The sequence below is a fragment of the Artibeus jamaicensis genome, unplaced genomic scaffold (genome assembly GCF_021234435.1).
Source record: "Artibeus jamaicensis isolate MK-2021 breed Jamaican fruit bat unplaced genomic scaffold, CSHL_Jam_final scaffold_660, whole genome shotgun sequence".
NCBI lineage: Eukaryota > Metazoa > Chordata > Mammalia > Chiroptera > Phyllostomidae > Artibeus > Artibeus jamaicensis.
The window spans coordinates 9,134,227-9,155,663 of record NW_026522052.1 but is presented as its reverse complement, the minus strand read 5'-3'; positions in this window follow the sequence as shown (position 1 = coordinate 9,155,663).

Below are 21,437 nucleotides of genomic sequence, written 5' to 3'. Positions count from 1 at the left end.
TTTCTCTGGATTCTTGATTCCATCTAAAGGAGCTTTGGAAACTTCAAAGAACTTCTATGTTTTGCTCGTTTATCATACGTGACCATCTTCAGCAACACGATGATTTAAGCACGGCCCGGGTAGGTACGTGCCATCTTCAGAGATGATTTCTGACCCTAGTGAAGACGTACCAGCCGGAGCCCGCGTGCGGCGCATCGGAGGCCAAACGGCATTCACACCCTTCTACATTCCGAGAGTCTTTTCATTTCTCCCTAACAACTGCTGTTAATCACTGCAGAACCATGCGGTCTCCTGACATTCTTACTATTCTAGACTTGACAGAGAGGAGGGTGTGATGTCCTGGAAGGCCTCCTCCTGCCGAGAAGCTCTGTTCTTACGGCGGGCAGCTAACACCGGCGGGCAGCTAACGCCGCGCTCACCTCTCCCCAGGCAGAATGGGCTTCAAGTTTTTTCTTTGAATCCACCTCAGGAAAGTTCGGAGGTAATGGATTCTTGTTAGGAAATCAGCATTTGGCTTTTGAGATGTTAAGCTACTCTGGAGCTGGGTTCTAGAGGAAAACAGCAGCCACTAGCCCTGGCTGGGTGGCTCAATTGGTTGGAGCGTCGTCCTGTACAACGAAAGGTTGCAGGTTTGATCCCCAGTCACGGTGGCAGGAGGCAACAGGTCAATGTTTCTCTCTCACACTGATGCTTCTCTCTCTCTCAAATCAATCAAAATATTCTAGGGTAAACATTGAAAAAATAAAGGAAAACAGCAACTACTACAGGTAAGATTTTTTTGGCATGTGCCCTAACTGGGAATCAAACTGTGATCCTCTGGTTTGTAGGCCTGCATTTAACCCACTGAGCTACACCAGCCAGGGCTATAGGTAAGTTTTTAAAAAAGAAAAGAGCAGCCACTAGCCAGTAGCCAGTAGCAAAGCTTCTCAGATTCTTATTCATGACTCTGTGTTAGATTTTTTTTAAAAAGTTTCTATCAGCTCCTCTTCCCACACCCTACCAGTTACGAAGGAGAAGGACCACAGGCCCGGACAGGGGTTTCTATGGCTTCCTGAAAATCACACGCGCCCGAGTGACCAAAATCAAGGCGCCCGAGTGACCAAACTCCTTCTGCAGGGATGGGCAGCGAGGGGCACGGGGTCCGTGCAGGAGCGTTTGGGTGGCAGCTCTGTCACCCGTGGTGTGACCTTTAGGCAAGTCTCGAAACCTAAACCTCAGTAGTTCTCACCTTCAAACGAGCATGCCAATCCGGCCCGGTCTGGCCACCTGAGGACTGAACAGGGCACGAGCTGCCAAGGTCAGCAGGCCCCAGTCGGGCTCCAAAGAGCAGCCGCAGGCGCTGCAGCAGTGGAGAGAGACACAAACCCCTGCAGGCTTCCATGCTTTCCGTTCTCACCTGCCCCCTCTTCCTGCGTCACTGTCCATGGAGGGACTTCCGAGCGCTAAGGAGTCGCACTGTGAAAGGGGCAGGGGGAGGGACAGGGACAGGGGACAGGGGTTGGCCAAATCAAGGGGCCCAGGAGGCCGGCGAAGCCAAGGGCCCCTGCACATTGGAATGGCGTTCTGTATGTGGGGAAAAGATCTAGCTCTATTATTTTTAGGAAACTCTCAAACTACGCGGTTCAACTTTCCTTCTCTGATGTGTGGAGCATCAAATCTACAGTTTCTGATAGGGTTTTTCATACTTTCTATAAAAGTTTTCTTCTCTGACATCAGCTACTGAAGATGTCCCCTGCTGTCTGCCAAGGGAACTATCAGTAAAATAGACAGAACACTCCTCCCTTCTCCCCAACGCCTGCCCCCCCCCATCCCCAGGAAGACAGGCAATGTGAGGACCAGGACTCGGAGAAAACAGCAGGAGCCCGTGATGCTGAGTCACGTGTGGGAGGCTGCTTGAGCCTGAGCGAATCTTACCTGAAAGTCCCACTGGCGACCAGAAAGTAGTGGACAGTCAGACAATGTCTAATGACTTTAGGCCAATTCAGTGGCGGGTCTGCCAGCTGTTCTAGCCACACAGAGAGAGGACGAGAAGTGGACTGCTCCAACGTGGCCTCAGCCTTTCTTCATTCCATGTCCCAATGTGCTTGCTTCTGCTGCACAGACATTGAGCCTGGGGCCTTCGATCCAGTTTTCTGAAAAGGGTGGAGCTGCCAGTCTTGAGTGGATGAAGGCAGAATGAGGAGCTGATGGAGCCCACAGGACTCCCGCACCTTCCCCTGGCAGAGTGTGGGGCACCAGCATCGGGCACCTGCCTGGGATCTGGCTACCTTGCCTACAAAAGACCACTTTCCAGCAAACAGCCAAGGCTCAGAGAGACTATTGTCACAATGCCTGTTTCTGTCCAGAGGTGATGGCAGCAGCGCCAAGGGGGCGGGGGTCAGGAATAACGAGGAGTCACTTTAGCATCAGTTTGTTTGCTCTTTCAGCAGGAGAGGGGAGCCACAGCAGGAATACTGGCCCCCAAATCATTAAAGGGCAAACCCCCTGGGAGGGGCAGTGGGCCCAGGCCTAGGGGTGGGCTCCCTGGAGAGAAGGGGGGCTGCTGGCTGCAGGCAGCCGCCCTCCTGGGGTGGACACTGGCTTCACCACCCGCAGGAGAGACATCACCACAGGGAAACGCCTCACTGCAGGGACACCGACTCCGCTAGTTCAGGTCTCTCACTCACTCTTTGTAGCTCGCCCGAGCCCCGGAAGCATTTGTAAGCAGACCAACCTACCTCTTGGCACTCTGCCCTCACACCCGCCAGAAAGGAACTGAGGGATCCAAAAAGCTTGCTCCTCGCCTCATGCTCAGCTGCTCCAGCCCCACTGGCCCAGGTAGATAAAGGCCCAGGCAACCACTGGAGAGCCCCTCTCCCTTCCTGGGCTTCTGTCTGGCAGCTCACTCCTGGCTTTGGAAGCGCTGCTGCTGCCACCATCAGGCAGATGTAGGAATCTCACCGATCCCCTGGTTTCCTCTTGGAAAACATTCTGACAGCTCCTGCCTGCTGTGGTCTTGAGAAAAAAAAACAGGCCCTCCATCCCCAGTCGTCCCTTACGTGGTGCAAGGTGTCCCTAATGCAATGGGATTCCCTGTGAGTGTGGGGTAGACCCCAGCATCCTTAAGTGAGGAGTGAAAAAGTGTGGGTCCTAGGACCTGATGAACAAAGCCACCTGCAGATAAATTTGCAGTTTCTCTTCCTCGTCACCAGGGCAGTGAGGCAGCAAGAGTGGGAGTCGCTTCTCCTGCGGTGCTCTGGGTGGGTCTCCAGGAGAGCGCTCCACGTTTCTGCCTCCCGAATGCCTGCATGATGAGCCACCGGGCCCCGGCAACACTCTGAAGCTGTCATAGCTCCCAGCATTGCCAAGGGTGACAGGTGGACTGTCACATAGCACCAGAGCCGAGTCACCTGTGACATTTGCAGGTGAGTGACGGAAATGGGAACTGACATGCACTGAGGAACAGAAGGACGTGCCTGCTTCTTGCGGAAGCCGAGGAGTGGGTGGCTTGCTGGAGGATGTTTCTCTTGGCAGTGTTCCTGGTGACCCGATGGTCACTCAAGGCCTCACTCAGAGAGCAGCCCCACGCCCTGCAGGGCAAGACCATACTCTTCATAGCCGGTTGCCTTCGCCTGCCGTCCTGCGGGGCCCCTCCAGCCTCTCCAGTGGTAATGTCAGAGAGCCTTCTTTCATTTTTCCTCATATTTCTTTCCATCATTTTAGTATTTATTCATGGCAGCCCATGTGCTGAACAGTGTGTGAGGCAGCAGGGGGCACTTAAGAAATGGTATTTCATCTACCGATTAAGAGAAGAAAAGTCCCTACCTTTGCTTTTTTTCCCCTTCAGCACAGTCACAAAAAGCACTACCAAAGCCATGACCACTTTTTGCTGTTCAGCCCAGAAGGCTGGCCTGTCACTCCCCCAGGCAGAAGTGGCCTGGACACCTGGGATTCTCCAGGTAACGCTGAAACCTCAAAGATGAAGGAGCCAATCCAGAAAGAGTCCGGGAGCAAGAAGAGATAGAGCTCCGATGCAGACCCACTTTTGAAAGGTCAGCTCCCCAGTTTTGGTCCAGAACCCCTGAACCCCTCTTCTCTGCCTGGACTCCGAGGACTCCCACAGCTACAAGCCCACGGCTCAGCTGTGCCGCAGTGCAGGCTCCGCCTGAGCCTTTTCAGCATGGGAGGTTTGCTGCAGCCGGGCCTCCCAGTGTCGGGGAAGCATCCGGCACACAGTGGTGAATCGCACTGGGACTGACTGCGGTCAGGGAGCACCACCGTTCTGAGGGTCAGCAGAGATGACAGCCTCTTGTGGCTTCAGTTCATGCTGATGGAATGAAGAGGTGCCCGTGAAAGGCACGCTGCCACTTGTGAGGATTTACAGGTTGCTAATTATCATCATGACAAGAACACACTATTCCCACCATCACTACAATGATAAGCAAAAGGGTGCGCCTGGTACCTGCACGAAAACCTGCTGGACAAAGGGAGCTATTACACATCATCTACCGTCTAGGAACTGGCTACCGCCAGTAAATAGCTCAGTGCTGATAGATAATAGTTAGGAAATCTTAGAATTGGAGAGGACTTGGATATCATCGAGTCTACTCATTTCTTAGCGGATGACTCTTCCCTGCTTGTCAACCTGAATTCTATTCTGAGTTTTTCAGCGATGGGAGACTGCTCAGTGGGCCAGCCTCAGACACCGGAGTTAGACAGCAACGGCCTGGGAAACGTCACTGTCTATTTCTTGCAGAGCCGCGGGGGTTTTGGCTTCACTATCGAGCTAGTCTCACTGGGGAGATGAAGATAGGCCAGAGGGTGGGACACGCGGGGAGATCCGACGATGTCCTTTACTCAGGAATGAAAGGTTAGTTGGCACTGGAGACCTGTAAACATGTCTAACATCTGAGCAGAAAACCACTTAGCTTGGAACCGAGTTTTCCCCAAAGCCAGTATCGCTTAGCTTCCTCTCGAGGACAGAAAAGAAATCACCAGCAGAGTCCCTGGGCACCTCCTGCTTGCCTCATCCTCGTCCTGGCCTCTTTTTCTGGTCTCCCATCCACCTTCAGTGTTAGGCTGCCTTCATCTCTGGCTCCTCTTCTGGGGGCCCTAGAAGCTGGCAAATCCCATTCCTCAGCGAGGGCATTGGATGAACGGCCCAGCGTGGACTCAGCCATGCCTGCTGCTGTGTGCTGTGTGTTCTCACCCAACACGTCCCTCTTAAGTGCTCATCGGCCCCACCCTTCCTCTGCCTTCCCTCCAGAACGCAGTTAAGGTCAGATTCTCCATACTTGCTCTCTCGCTAACTGGTCCATCCCCTATGTAAAGAGCCATGAAGGAAGATGAGACAGAAAGATTGAGTATATTTCCATTCAAATCTATATGTGAGACACAGAAAATCCCCAAAAAGAATAAATGACATGTTGGCCCTCCTTTGGGGGGGAGGGGGGCCCATGGATTCATGGTATGCAAAAGGAGTAGACACATCAGCTACTAAGAATGTTTCTAAAGAGTAGGCTTAACGCTGATAATCCATCCTCAAAACTTTTAGCAGCCCGTCCACCACCATTTGCAAGCAGATCCTTCTCTTCCCAACTTCCTCTGTGATTCCCTTCAATACACTGACATTCTGGGTACCCCGGGGCCCCATTGCTTGTGAATGTGCCACATTCTGTCATCTACTTGCCTTTGCTCTCATTCTAGGGGATGGCCCGAGACACTGTTTATGCTGCATCAGAAGGACTCCTAGACGTCTTGTAAAACCCAGTTGCCTCCTTGTGTGGCCTACCCTGCTGCCCTTGCCCACCCCAGCTCCTCTCTGCACACTCTGACCACTCTGAGCTCAGCGTATGGTGACCAGGAGTCAACGTGTCTGCCCACTGACCGGGCTCAGAGCGTCTCCGGGACAGAAACGTGGTCCTAGGCATCTGCCTCCGAAGCCCCAGGCACAGGGCCTACTACACAGAGCCTGCCCATGAGTGCAGGCTGAGAGGCCACGGGCTGGGCTTTGGGGCAGTAAAATGCTATTGGATCACAAAGGGAGGGGCAATACATGAAGCGCCTGGGGGGAATAGGGCAGAACGGAGGAAACTGTGTTGCATTTTCACTGCCCTAGCTGTGTCCGATGTCAAATTCCTGTCTTCTAGGCCTAAGCTAGAAAGGCTATAACCTTGCAAAAACCATCCAATGAACACAGGCCACGTGGGCAGCCCTCTAGACGACTCAACCTGACACACGCGCACTCTCTAACATGACGGGCGTACGCCATGGAAATGTTTGTTTCCACAATCAAATAATGGCCTCAGGTAAACCTGCTTCACTTTTGCTTCCACCTGTGCCAGGTGGAAGGTTAGAACGAGAGCTCTAACCCCTGTGAATAAAACAGTTCATTCATTCTGGGTTCCGGACATCACTACGCTTCAGCGGTCAGCGTGGGGTGTGTGCGTAGGGCGGGGTCACCGATGGAAGGAGGCCCGGAGTGGGCGTGGTAGGGCTTCCGGACTGCCCGGGAAACCCCGTGATGGCATCGCGTCTACATTGGGCTACTTCTTTGCCTTTGTTTCCCGGAAGGAGGAGGGGGAGCATCTACTTCCCACCTCCGTGCCCCAGAAGCACCCTGTCCAGAGCGGGACGCGCCCACACTGGCCACTATGTCCATGGCTTTCACTTGTTACCAATGTACCGAGAGAAAGTTGACATTTATTTAATCCTCATCGTGGTGTTGACTGTGTGCTTATGGAAGACATTTGTTTCCAAGCAGCTTATGCTAAATTGCAGTGATAGAAAGAAAACACTTCTCCAATATTGACATTTGCTAACTTCTAGAAGTAGACCGTCAGAATACTCATTTTTACCACTTGGAGAGGAGGAGGAGAAGGAAAAACGCACGATGTTTGATCCCTGGCTCCTGCTGTGGCAGACGTGCCTCGAGACCTGTGAGGAGCCCATCTTCTCGTCTGGAGTGTGCACCTGACCAGGGCAAGGGAAATGGCACTGGAGGACACATGGACCCGCACTGCGCCTCAGCGCGGTGGTCCTACATCGTCCCTTAAGTGGAGATCAAATCCCATTCTATTTGGAACACGGGGCACAGCCACCAGAACCCGGGAGCTGGCTGGCATTGCACCTCTCTCCCGTGTGGATGGCAGTGCGGGCTACGAAACCCAGGGGAAGAGGCTCCCCCAGAGCGGCTGCTGCGGCTGGCCCTGCTCTGTGAACGTGCCGGGCGTCCACCGGCCTTGAGGGAAGGCTGGGCCCCAGTCACCCTGATGCGAGCTCTGCCGTTCAAGTCGCGGTCACTGCAGTGGGGAGAACCCCGGTGTGATTAAGCCTGAGGCCTGCGATCTCACTGACCCTCTGCACCACTGAGTGAGGGTGTCCCTGGGCCCAGGCACATGCAGGGGGAGTCCATTGCCTCACAGTTTTTAGGCGGATCCTGATCAAAATGCCTGCACTGGTTTTCCCCCCAAAAGTCCTCTCAACATCTTACAAGGATAAAAAAGAGCTGAAAAAATGGTGCTGGGGACCACGGGACCCCCTCTCCACCCCCCCACTTACATCAGGACTCTACAGTGAGTGCCCTTGGCCCTCCTCCCCACTCCTCCATCACAGGCAATTTTCTTTTCCTTGGTCATGTTTCCAAAACAGTTTATCTTTTTATCTCCTTGGAAGAAAAGTACTCTGTAAATCAAAGGTATCATTAGTATTGTTATTATTTTGCTATTGAAATCTCTTGAATTCACTCTGGATTATTCATGGGCTTTTTTGGGTCTGCAATATAAAGCTTCCTAAGTCACCCCCACTGGGCTGAACAAAAGAGAAAAACTGCATCTCCGGGCCCCATCCCCTGCTCCGCCCGGGCCCCTGCTGGCCCTGGCTGCCCCCGGCACAGGCGCACCAAGCTGGGCTGCTCCTTGGTCCTGTGCCGAGCTCTCTGCTGCCATGTTCCCAGCCAGACCCGCCTTTGTAACGGGGAGGAAGGCCCGCCCTGCACGGTCCTCCAAGTGCAGTGTGAAGGTGTTAGCTCCACCCATGCCCTGGACCCCTGGGGAGTTTCTCTTCTCTCTGCCATTGGTCTGGCTGGCAACCGAGAGTTCCCTGCGGGGCAGCAGACACTGTGGCCACCTCCATGCCCAGCAGACATGTCCCAGTTTCCCTCACCCAGCAAATCTGTGAAAGAAGTGGTCCCACACCCTCGGCAGCCCGGGCATCGACCTTTCAGCACAAAAGCAGCGATTCTCTCTCCTTCAGACAAGATGTCATACCACTTGGAGGGTGGGGTGTCGGGGAGAGAGCACCACACTTAGTACTTGCCTCTTCTTTTGTTATATGACATTTCTGGGTGAGGATCAGTGTTTCAAAGTTGTTGCTCACTCCCAATGTCCTTTTCTAATGCCTTCCCAGCATGCACCCCCTAGGGTCCCCTCTGTGCTGTTGGCTGCCTTTGAGGTGCTCACGCTATCTGTTCATCTCCTTGTTCCCTCCCCTCCTCTGCCCAGGAAGTTTCTGCAAGTTGAGCCTTTTGTATTGCTCCTTTCTTCCCATGCTTCCAATCCTTCCCTCGGCTCACGCCTCACCCCGGCCAACTCCTTCCACTCACTCTCTGTTTTAGCCTCCTGTCTGCTTCACGGTCTTCTCTTCCCCGAGAGATTCATGCCACCGTGAACCTCTATCCCTCAAGTGGACATCTGACAGCCCCTTTGGGTGATTCTTGCAAGCAAGTCAGCAGGGCAATTTTCTTAGACGCCCCAGAAGAATTGCCAACTCAGGAACGTCACTTACACTTAATGCAACCTTTCACCCCAACGTGCCAAAGCAGCATGGTGCACAGGTAAAGAGAGAGATCAGGGCTCACCAGGATTAGAGCTTTCAGAGTGGCCAGGCAGGGCGGGACACTGGGCGCACTAGAGTGAACTGCCAGAGAGGGGGCCAACGGCACCTGTCCTCCAGCATCCCGAGTGAGAGGCATGGCGCCGGTGCCTCTGCCCTGCCCCAGACTCCCCGAACCTGAGATCAGTGGGCAGAGGGAGTCCAGGCAGGGCAGGCTGGAGGGGCTGGGTCTTGCAGATGAAGGAGGGCACCAGTGGAAAGAGTTGTGAGCAAACTGAAATGGTAAAGGGAAAAAACAGAGTGAGTTCTAAGTTTGTGGATGACCAGAGAATCCATGCCTTTCAACCCAGGGCAGAGCAGGCCTCTTCCCAGCAGGAGGTAGACCGTGCTGTGATGTTACCCCTCTCTGTCCAGAGTACACCATCCTGACAGCAGGGGGAGGAGGCCTCCCCGGCAAGAGGAAACCCACAGGCAGCTCTGGGCGGCAGCCCATGTCCTTGTGAGGAGCCAAGCCCAGGCACCTTGGCTGGGGTGACAGAGTGGAATGCCAGCGGGTCTTTCTACTGCCACCTCAGGAACAATAAATACATACTCGATTTTCATCTACAAGTCAAGTCCGAGCTTTCACAGAATAAGGTCGCAGCATAGCATGAAATTAATTATACCATAATACCTTAATTTCATTCTCAAAGGGTTACGGGGGAAAAAGGAAAGGTGAATAAATAGTTGACGAACTTGGAAAGCAAGGGTGAGTGAAGCAGACTCCAAGAGTTCACCTCTGAAGTGCATGTTCTCCTCTGAAGTGATCCCAGCACTGTTCGGAGCACTCCCCTGTGTGGGAACTAAGACACCGAGGTCAGGAAGCCTGAGCATCGGGCTTCCAGAAACTCCAAGGTGAAGTGCAGGTTTCCACTGTGAGAGGCGTCGGGCGGCAGATGGATGTACCGCCGGAGTGCCAGGCATGGCCTGAAATGGAACCTTGGACACTTGTTTTCTCTGAGTGGACGGCCCTCCCTGACTCTCTGCACGTGTCCTTGGAAAGCATCCCAGAGAAAGAGCATGTGGAAGGTGGGGGTCAGAAGGGTGGCTCTGTGGGGGACAGGGTGGGGAATGAGGAAGTGGCCTCCGTCAGAGGGATGATGGCCAGAGCCATCTAGAACCTGTGGGCTAGTTCTCTGATGACCCGTTGAAAGTAGAAACATCTCATCCCTCAGTGGTCACTACTCGGCACCGGGTAGGGGTGGAGCACGGCATACGAGCTAAGCATAAATGCAGAGAGGGTCGGATAGATTCCTCTCGGGATTCGCAATATTGCAAACAACATCTGCATTAACCGAAATGTCCGCAGTGCAAGTCAAAAGGTACTCTATCACAGAGTGAGGTCCGTAAAACATTCGGCTGCAGTCAGCCGCTGTCTATTCCAGAGACCTGGGACCTACAGCGTCCAGAGGTGTGGGGTGTTCTGCCTGGCTGGTTCCACTTGGGTCTCGTCATCCTTCTTTAGACCTATGGTGGTGTCCTGTGCGTCTACCACCTGAGAGGGTGGCAGTGCTGGCCAAGCTCAGAGTACTCAGGAGCAACAAGGAACTATGAATTGCATGACCATGACCCTATGGTTTCCTCCCAGTGCTCTTAGGGCTCAGGGGAGATGAAGCAGACATTTTACCTCCATAGATAAACATTTAAATATTCAAATGAGGCCATCAAGAAATAGCTGTGTACTGAGAAAGGATAGGAAAAGCAGAAGATGCACTCTGATGAATCAGAGGGCTGACAGCCGGAGAGGCACTTAGACACCTACGGACTCCTCGTGCCAATCTAGAGAATCACTGTGTCGATGCACCGCCGCCGAACACAAACCACTGATTAAAACGGGTCCTGGTCCCAGGAACTGTGTGCAGGGGGTGGTTGGGTCCTCCCTTCAGGGATCCCACAGGCAACTTCCTGAGTGAACTGGGAAGAGGCACAGGAGAATGAGAGCGACTGTGCGTGTACAGTTGTGCAGACGTGTGCCCATAAGCAAGCGTGCACACATCCGAGACGGAGCATAGTCTCACAAATGGTTTATACCAGGGTTCAGAGATACCTCTTATTCATTCAGCCTGAAAACTCTGGGGAAGGCAATTTATCTTCCTGCTGCTGTAGGGAGCCCTGGTGAGGTGCACACAGCCTTGTGAATACAGGAGCATGTGTGTGCACCCTGTAATGATACAACACAGTCACATGGGGAAGCGCCCCCCAGGTTTCATCAGGATGGCCATAAGCAACACTGGAGGAGGGGAAATCTGCAGAGAACACAGTACCAGTGGAAGAGGTGAGGGAGGAGGCTGGGATTCTGCTTAGGCTGGCTTCTCCCTGACAGGGGGAGGGAGGGAGACACGCTGTTTGCTTGCAAAGCCAGCCACCGATGGCAGTGCTCTTGCGTTCTCAAAAACTTTTACCCTCCATTTAATCAACAGATGGACCTGCCCTGTTGTGGGTTTTTCTGAGAGTCCAGTCCCTCTCAGAGCTGTGCTGGCTGCAGAAACGCCACGGCCACTGGCGAAGGAGCACTACCAGCACTAGCATGCTGGAACAGCGGGCAGCCATCCATTTACGCGTCCCCTTTGAACTCCATTCCACAGGTGACTCTTGATGCATTTGGCTAAGTAGGCACTCAGGATCCCTCTCCCAAATCCCCCTCCCCCCTGCCCCTCCCAGCCTGACCCGCCCTGTGGCAGGGAGCCCAGAGGTGGCAAAGTTCTTTTCTGAACGTTCACCAGCTCCTGCGCCTGCCAGGCTGCAGGAACGAAACAATTCGGCACCAGGGGCGAAATTCCATTTTACATCCTGAATCGAATGCTGAGGAGAACTCAGAATTCAGTCTTACTCAGAGAACTCGATTCCATTCAATGAAACTCTTTACAAGCTGTTCCCCAGCCCTGCAAATTACCCCCACGGTGCATTCGGTAATTGCAGCCCCTTCTGCAAATGAGCGACGCACAGACTCGCTTTTGAACACACACAGGCAAGTCAGACCTTTTTCGAGCTAAAAATCCACCTAAACACAGCTCTCCTTCCCGACTCGCTCCGTCTCCAGCCTGGGTCAGAAGGAGAGGAGGTGCCCAGAAGTTCAAGGCGCACATCCACACAGATACTGCCTCATTAACATACCGGGGGCATAAAGGATTCATTTGCATTGGAGAGTTTGAGCTGGATGTTGACAAGTGAGAGGAGAAAGTCACTCCCCGCCCCCATACCCCTTCCTCCAAAGGAAAGTAAACAGTACCATTTTGTTGCATTTTCAAAGGCAAAGAAGCAATGCCAGTGCCTCTCGACCGGGCCAGAGAGGCGCATCCATCAGCTGAGTTTCCGAAGCCTCCCGCCTCCGGCTCTCTGCCTCCCGCGCCCCGGCAGCACCCACTTTCCCTGCAACTCCGGCGGCCTGGGTCCTACCTTGACTGAAGAGGAAGAAGCAGACCAGGAGCAGGTGGAGCTGGGAAGGTTTCATTCCTCGGCGCGGCGAGGGCGAGCCGGCGGGCAACTTGGGCATGCAATGAGTTTCCCCTGCTCGGCTTGAGGGGCTCAGCCTGCGCCGCGGTCCTCGCCGGGTCGCCCACCAGCTGTCTGTCCCGCCGTCCCCGGGGCCTCTGGCTCTTGCGCCTCCGGTCTCCGCAGCCAGTCGGCACGAGTGGCTGTTTTCTAGCCGCCTCGGGAAGCCCGGGTCTTCAGCAGCGTCCCCTCTCGGAGCAGATCCATCTCCGCTCCCGGCCTCCGGGGCGCGCAGCTTCCTCCGGGCTCCTCCCACCGCCAGCCAGCGAGCGAGCGAGGGACCAGTGACAGAAGGGCTCCTTTCACTGGAGCTGGGGAGGGGAGAGGGAGGGGAAACCGATCATAATTAAAGAGGAAACACTCGGAGCAGGAGATCTATGCAAAGCAGAGGGTGGGGGTGATGGGGATGGGGGCTCTGTCCTTTCTCCCCTCCCCCCAACAGCGGGAAATTTAGCTTTTGTCACCATTAGTGACCAAAAGGCATCTTCAACAGCGAGTGGAGCTGTGACTTTTTTGTCCACACGACATAATGGTGCTTAATGGGAGTGAAGTTAAGAAGGACTATATGCACGCGCACGCAGTGAAACATGCATTACCCTCCACCCCTCGCTCGGAGGACTGGCAATGGGGCTGAAAGAGGAAAAGGGAGAGGGGAGGGGAAGAGGGGCGTCCTTCCCCAGAAAGGACCTGGCCAGCGGATGCAGCGGGAGTCTCGGAGTTGGGGAAGAGACGAGCACGCTTTGCATTTTGGACACTTTCCTAGGAGGGGTAGGTAGGCAATAAAACCTAAACCGTGGACTCCTAGACTCATGTGGACTCATGCTTTGTGCTACTCCCAGAAAAACAAAATGAAGGAACTAGAGGGAAACCAGGTAGATTGTTGAGCACACGCCTGTCTATTACTGTCCTGATTTGTGTATCTCCCGCCAAGGGAAGGAGAGCAGCCCATCTTTGCCTTTGCAGCCTCTCCTCCAGCAAGCACCCCTCATTCCAAGTGCACTCTGTCTTTTTTTCCAAGAGGTGCTTTGAATCCTATGTGGAAGGAGAGGCCAAGGTCATAGGCAACTGCCTCTTAAGAACCTTCAGGTCTTTACCTATATGAAACCCACATTCAAAGCAAACTCTATTTCTTCCAGGATATCCAAGTGAATGGACCTAGGTCCATTTATCTGATAGACATTTAGATATGCCTGGCATAAGCAGGGCATTGGGGGAAATAAAATCAAAGGTACAGAAAGTGCCTTTAGAAGCTCATCATTCAGTGTGAAAGTAGGGTATACACATAACATGCAAACGTTAAGGACAGTTTCAAAACAGTGTCTGAAATATGCAGCATTATACAGAAAGGGAGGTCAGGAGTAAAAAGAGGAAAATGAAAGAGGCTCTCGATTTGTGTCATTTGATGATAAAAACCGGTCATTACTTTCTTCAGTCACTGGGACTTGGAGAGGGGTCCTTTGGGAGGCTTTGGCCTCTCTGCTGTCAGCATCGCACGCTTTGGTGACTTTGCCCACTGACTGCAAGGCACGGTCCAACTCCACATTTCCATGTGGATGTATCGCTTTGTATTTAGGAACAAGAAAGAGAGAGGTGGGGGCACCTGGAGAAGGGCGTGCTGGTCGAGCTGACATCTGGTGGTTCACGTCAAGGACCACACATCCGTAGATGTGTGCTGTGTCGACTCCGCCATTGTGAATGTCATAGTTTGTTTAGCTGCATCCCTCAGAGGCTGTTAAACACATCAGATGGAAATTTGCAAGCAAACTTTTTTTTTTGGGGGGGTGGGGGAACACAGGGCAACAGAAACTAAGAGGATATAAAAGAGGCGCCTCACCAGCTAAACTGGCGAACAGCTTTCAGAAGCATTGTCCACAGAGCCTTTCATGGACTTGTTACGGCCAACAATGCGATAAAACAGAAGAGGCAAAGCAGAAACACGTGCAAATGATGGATAATAATTCCAAACAACATATGCCAAATAACATCTTAAGAGTAAATATATGGCATGTACAGTGCTCCAACTTGAGTAGTCGCTGCCATTCACTCTATGGGGGTGGAAAGAAATTTAAGACCTGGGTACGAGTCCCAAGGCCAAGTCTTAGGGAGAGTAAGACTTCTAATACAGAATGCATACTATACCTTACAATGCAACATTTGATGTTCTGACATTTATCCTTTAAGCTGTTGTTTAATTTGGGTTGCTAATTTCTAAGTGGCCTGGGGTCCACATTTGTTTAATTCGGTCCCAAGGGAAACATTACAAAACAAGAGTCAGGAGGCCAGTGAACTGTGCAATACACGAAAAATCAGGTCCACGGACAGCGTGTGCGAACCCCACACACTCCCTCTTGGATAGGAGAGGCTTGGTGGGAGTCCAAGGTGGGAAGCACCTTGACTCCTCTCCCACTGGTCCCTGAGACTGGCCTCCCGACCCTCAGCTTGCTGGACCTGCGCCCTGCGCCCTGCTCCCTTCACCACCCTCTCCACCCTCTCCACCCCTCCCCGCAGCCTCCGGTCTCCGGCGGAAAGGTAAAAGCTTGGATTAAGCGATGAGCTGCCGGGCTCTAAAAGGACCGGAAAAACCACGGCAATCTTCAGCAGCCACCACGTGGGGCAGCGAGAACGACAGCGGTATATGCAGGGTCCCAGCCAGCCGAGCCCTGGCGCCAGCCGGGACCGTGGCCCCGCCATCTCCGCCCGGCTGGTCCCGGCCTCACCTCCTCCAGGGGCTCGGTTAACCCCTGGCGCTGCCAGGTGCCTGCGCGCAGTTCCCGACGAGGAGGAGACGGCTCCACCTGATGGGGCAGAGCTAGACTCTCAGGCCCGAGAGCGCGTGGGGAGGAGACCCTAGGGGAGTGGAAAGGATGGGGAAGTGGGGAGGGAGGGGGAGGAGGAGAGGGGCAGCAGGGAAAGGGAGGGCAGTGGGGAGAAGCGTGGGGGGAGACCCCCACTCTTGGAGGGAACACCCGTGTCCGGAGCGCGGGGCGGCGCGGGACACCGGGTCTCCGGGTAGGTCCGTGGAGGTGGCAGCCCTAAAAGAGACAACAGAAAAGCGGCAACTTGGGTAACCGCCCGAATTTTTCTTCTCTGTGCATCCAGACTCCCGGTCTCCGACGCGCGCATCCAGCAAGCCGGGGCCCTTCACCAGCAGGTGGCATTCTCTCCAGCCTTTCTCCTGGAGTGTAGCTAAGGAGGCTCGGTTCATCAGTCGCCAGCCCCCTTCCTCCTCTTTCCAGGCTTTCTGTGCCATGTGTCCTTTGACCCCGCCTCTCCCCCCATTCCCCGCCCCCCGCCGGCGACCAGAAACTCATGGCGGAGCGAGGGAGGGCTGGCTCCAGATTCCGCTGCTGGCCAGCCGAGAAGTTTCAGAGGCGCAAGTCTCCAACATATGGCTCCCGGGCCCTGCTCTCCTGGCAGCATGTTTGCCACGGAGTCTTCTCAAGTCTGGGCAGACAGTGAGGCTTGGGGGTTCGGGTCCTGACGCAGGGGTGTGGGGACCTGCTCTCCAGTGCCCTGAGCAGGCCCAAGTTCAGGCAGACCATACAGACCCCCGGCACCACGACTTTCCAGTGACCTTCCTTTTCATTGTTCATGCATCGATGGCAGCATTTCTCATTCCCTTGATTGGCGTCCAGGCCTGTTTGGGTACGTAATGAAGATGCGTGGAAGGAATACAAAAATTCCTGTTTTGGGAAAGTTTGTCCTCCGGTTGCAGGGAAGTATACACAGGTGTATACATGGAAAATAAAATTACGAAACATCTCGTTTGGCCTTTTAATAAGACAGAAACTGCCCTGGAGGTCATCTGTCAGGTTGAATCCACCTGCTGGAGGCCCTGCAGGAAGGTGCTGAGAGGCAGCACAGGCCCCAGCCTCCAGCAGGTGTTTCTGCTGCCTGCCGGCTGCCCTCCCACCGCCTGCGTGTGCTCACAGGGTGCGTTACCCCAGATAAGGCCAGGGGGGCCTCTGTCAGCCACAGGCAGTCGTGGGTGGGGGGTTTCCTGTTCAATGCCTCTTCACAATATTTGTTGCACAGATACATTATAAACCACATTTCCTTCCTTCCTCCCACTCTATCTCTTTTCTTTATTTCTTCCTTCCTTCCCTCCTTTGCTTTGTGTATCCTGCCAGTACTGGTTAAAACCTCCTTGTCCAGGGATTTAAACACATTTTGAACGGGCCCCTCCTGGGAGTTCAGGGTAAGTTAATAAGGGCTGAAACTACATATTCGTCCCGAGGCCAGGTGGTCTTCAGACATCCTCCTTGAGCAGCAGCCGCTCAACCTGGGCAGTCACAATCCTCCAGCCTATTTCTTTTTCATTTATCTGAACTACATTATTGCTCACATCAGTGCGGGCAGATTATAGACTTTAACCTGGGTTCGCTGTGCTCAGCTGTGGAACCAGCTTTCAAAAACATCTCCCTGAAGGGCAGGGCCAGCCTACAGTGCTGAGCCACCCCAGGCCAGGCCTGACTGAGGGTCATGGCAAGCCTTTCCACCTGGGCTGGCTCCGGCCTGGCACTGCCACTTCGGTGGACACTTAATGAAGCTAGGCATCTCTGGTCATCTATACAAGCGACCGGTTGAAGACAGTGGATCTCTGGGATCCCTCCCAATCTAAAAAACCTACTGTCTCTTCTCCGGAGGGTGTGTGGCTCAACCTGGAGGGATTTGGGGTCCCAGAACCCCCAGCGTTAGGGGCCATTGGGGTCCAGTCTTAGGGTCCTGCAATCTGCATGTGCCCCTCTGCTCTCACCAATGACAATTTCTTCCCAAACCGGTTCACGTTCATCCCATGCTGAGTGCCCTCGGTCTTGCCCCAGCCTGGTCACCTTGTACTCTCTCTTCCCTCCTACTTTCCCCCAGAACAATGCCCCTCACCCAGCTTGGATTCCAAGTTCCCAGAGCAGCTTTTCTTCCCTGTACGTACATAATTGTCCTGGACACAAACCTTTTATTAAAGTATGGGAATGCTGATGCCAGGGTGGCTCATTGTAAAGACCCCTTTAGAGCAAGAAGAACCTTTTATTGTAACTCACTCTTAACACGAATCAGAATGGACCGTCAGCTCTGTCTGATTATGCACCTGTGTACACGCCTCTCCAGTGCCCAGCTGTGCCCCAGCTCTTGCCCTGGCAGGCTGAGGCCCTCCGTACATAACACGGAGTGAGTGGTAATGTTTTACCTAGTGCCCCACATCCCGTTTCCTGTTTTCTGAATCCCATTGAACTTATTCTTCCCTCTGTTATGAAGCCATTGTCATACATCTGGCATGTGCTTGCCCCTGCCCTGGCTATATTTTATGGGGTTGGGTAATGAAGTGAGCCTATACAGAGTCTGCAAAATGCGGAATGCACTTCAAGACATGAAAGATATTTTTATCTCTTCAGTATCGTCCTGCACAAGGAGACAGTTCTCCGGCAGCAAGAACAATAGACCTGTTTAGCCTTCACCCACTCCTGTGCGCAGGGCACTGGGTATTCACTTCACATGGGAGTGGCATTCTCGGTCTCAGCAAAGGCCTGAACAGTGAATAATGTACAGGGAGAACAGATCTGAGAATGCTACGAAAGGGTGTGCTGGTGCCCCGGTGCCTCGTCTCGTCATGGGCTGAGCGCACAGGGCAGCACCTTCGTCCGCGGTCCAGGGACGGCGAGGGGTGTAAGCCTTGGCATCTGTCTTCAGAGCTGGGAGCCAGTCCTGTGCCATTCAGGAATATGCCGTGTGCTCTTTTTGCAAATATGAAGAGGCTGATTATGTGGAAACTATTGGGAGACAGAGTGAAATTCCAGTTTACGACTCATTTGTGGTATTCGCTGTCTTAGAAATTATACTGCATTTATCCCGTTTTCCATTATTATTTTTCATAAACTCCTCTCCACACAAACACACACATGTCCTGGCCTGTGTTATAAATCAGGAGCCCTCTCCGGCAGCCAGGGAGCAGCGGCACCTTAGAGTACCTGTAAGTTTCCTTCCCCGATGACAAACTTGATTTTCCCTTTTCTGTTTTTTTGCACACAATATTTTTCCTTCTTTCTTCCCTCCTTCTCTCCCTTTTTTTCTTCTCTCTATATAATAAACTCACACATATCAGTTTATAAATAAACTTATGAACTTTTATATGTGTCTACATGTATGAAGTTACTTTATGTTTTGTATATCCCAAACTCTATATGCACGCACACAGCAGCTTACATTAACATGTTAACAACAGGCCTCTTAGGCACATATTCTGAACTACTAAGATCTAGACCAGATTTACATCATCTCTCCCCGAACTCATAGCCTCCACGACTCACTGCCTGGTCTACAAATGCACAGACCCCTCTCCACTTTCCAACCCACTGTTCCACCAGATTTGTTTGCAGTTCAGAACTATTACAGAGTAGTTCTCCATGCTTATAGACACAGAGTGTCCCCGCGATGGAGTCTCAACTCTTCATCACAATACAGAGGGCATGTCAAACAAACATATCTTCTCCTCTGATCACCAGCCCCCTCCGACACTGCCTATGCTTTAGTCCCTTCAAATTACTCTTTATTGATCGTTGTTTTCCTGCACTTCCCTGGTGCTATTTTCTCTCCTGTTGTGCCTTTCGCCCTGGTTGCCTGATAAACAGGTGCTCACTGCTCAAGAATCAGGCGGACTACATTCCCACAGGCAGTTTGCTTCGCCTCTTCCATCCCACAGTCAGAAAGGAGCAGCTCATCCATCTAGGTTTACAAAGCATTCTTATCATTTTTTATGATGTAAGTATCAATGTTGCATTATAATTATTCCTTTACATGTCTACCTTTCAAAATAAATGTGAGGTCTTCAAGGTCAAGGACAATTCTGTGGGATTTCTTTTGGCGTATCCCAGAATGCATTGTCCAATGGTTGGCTGACAGTAATCGTCTGCTAAATGGTTTTTAAATGAACTAAAATTAGGCCAAAACGCCTGGTGTCCTTCTGGTGACCATCCAATTTCCAGCGGGAAATTTTCTTTCTTCATCATCTGATGCCTTTAGGTCCAACAAGACCTAGAAGACTTCATACCCATCTTCTGGAACTGGGCACCTCTGAAGGATGAAGGAAGGTTTCTGACTGCACATTTTGAACCCAACCCACGTCTCGGGGAATTGGCGCTGTTAATCTGTGTAAATCACAGCGTAACGCCAGCTCTTGTATTCGAGGACAGTTAGAAATCCTGCTTTTCAATATTGCTTGATGGCACAGTCCCAAAGCAGTTGAGAAGCTAGACACTCTATAATAATTATATGGACACAGGTTCAAAGTAAATGAGAAAAACCAACATTAATTTTTCCCAAACTCAGTCCAATTTGTATTGAGTTGATGGTTCAGTGCTTTCTCTGTTGTGTCTCTCTTTTTCTGTTGTTTGAGAGTGTGCACAGGCAGAAAAGTAGAGGCTCCTTCCGCTCCATTTGGTCTTGTGGCACCAGCCCAGTCAGACTCCAGCTGAAAGCAGAAGGTGTGATACGACACCACGGTTCTCAGGGTGGAGTCCCTGGGCTGGCAGTGTTAGCATCCCCTGAGAACTTGCTAGAAGTGCACCTCTTCATGCCCTGCCCCAGACCTCCTAAATCAGAATCTGATCTGGGGGCTAGCTACCTATGTTTTAACAGCCTTTCTGATAATTCTGACGCCTGCCAGTATTTGAGAGTTACTGTGATTAGAATTCCAGCGTGCCTCACCAGGGCTCAACAGGGGTCAAGCCATGGCTAGTTCTGTCGTATCTGTCCTCCTGGTTTTCTTCCGCCTCACTGGATTATTCCGAAGCAAACACAGACATCATATCCTCTCATCCGTAAGTATTTCAGTATGTGATAAGGGGCTTTAATGTAGATGAAAATAACTCTTCATAGTGTAATTTGTTAGCTATTTAGCTACACCATTCATCTTTAGACAATTCATTGTTAGAATATCCTCAACAGTGATAATGTGGTAGTCAATACGGTAGATAAGACAGAAAAAATATTATTTTTCCCTTTTTGGATTAAGAATTTGTTATTTAGAAAATAATGAGTGTGGTCATTATAAGGGAGAAGAAAAATTAGCACTGAAGAAGCAAGCCCCAGTTGAGGTTGCAAACAAAATAGTTTGCCATCACCTCCTTCCAGGTCATAAAGTTTCGTGCTGCATCCTGTTCATCACGTAGGAGATCTGATCATTTTCCTAGAATTGTGGTAGATTCACAAGATGTACCCACATTCCTGGCCTGATCTTCTCTCTGGTCCACTTGTGTTTGTTTGAAAGCTGGCCAGAGGTAAGATGCAACCCACACCCATGATCTGATATCACTGGGAGAATACAAGGGAGCCCAGGCCTCCCCTGGTTCTTACCAGCCAAGTGCACAAGCCCTCTGAGTTAGCCAGCCAGCCTCACCAGACGGCCATGGTATTATTCCCTGGACCCTCAAGTCCCGTCCTGCACCACGAGTACTTATTAGACTGAGAAATCAAGAGAGTATTTGCTCCTATCCTTAGAAGTCTGTGGCAAACTCTGACACTGGCATGTAGCACAATTTGATAGCACTATCTGCAAAGTGTCAAAAAGGGGAGGCAATCAATACACTTAATTTACTTGGCATAATCCATTGCCTAACCTGAGTTTTCAGTGAAGGCAGACAAATTCCACACTAAACTCACCCACCCACTCCCCTGGATCAAGAGAACAGTGAATTTGTCTTTTGAATAAGATGTAAAACTGAGTTTCTGGCCGTCATTGCCGACTTCCTCAGCCCTTCCGTTCTTGAGACAGGGTGCTCATTCAGCTGGCTGTGTTTCAGAGCAGGCGATGGATGCCATTGACTGAAAGCCCCCTGCTAGTCTCACTTGAGCTGACTGTTTTCACGCTCTGCCCTGGTGTGTGCATGCGTTGCTCACTCAGAAGGCTGTCAGTCTGAGCCACATTCCGCCTAAAGAGGAAGGAAATGTACAGGTACTTTTCTGTGGTGGTGGTGATTTTTCTTTCGTTTCAAGGCTACACCAATAGGAAATCTGTTTGTCATGGGAAGGAAAGCTACAAATAAGTAAGAACTGCACGTGGCAGTGAGGTGGGAAACTCAGCATGACGCACTGAGGTCACTGAG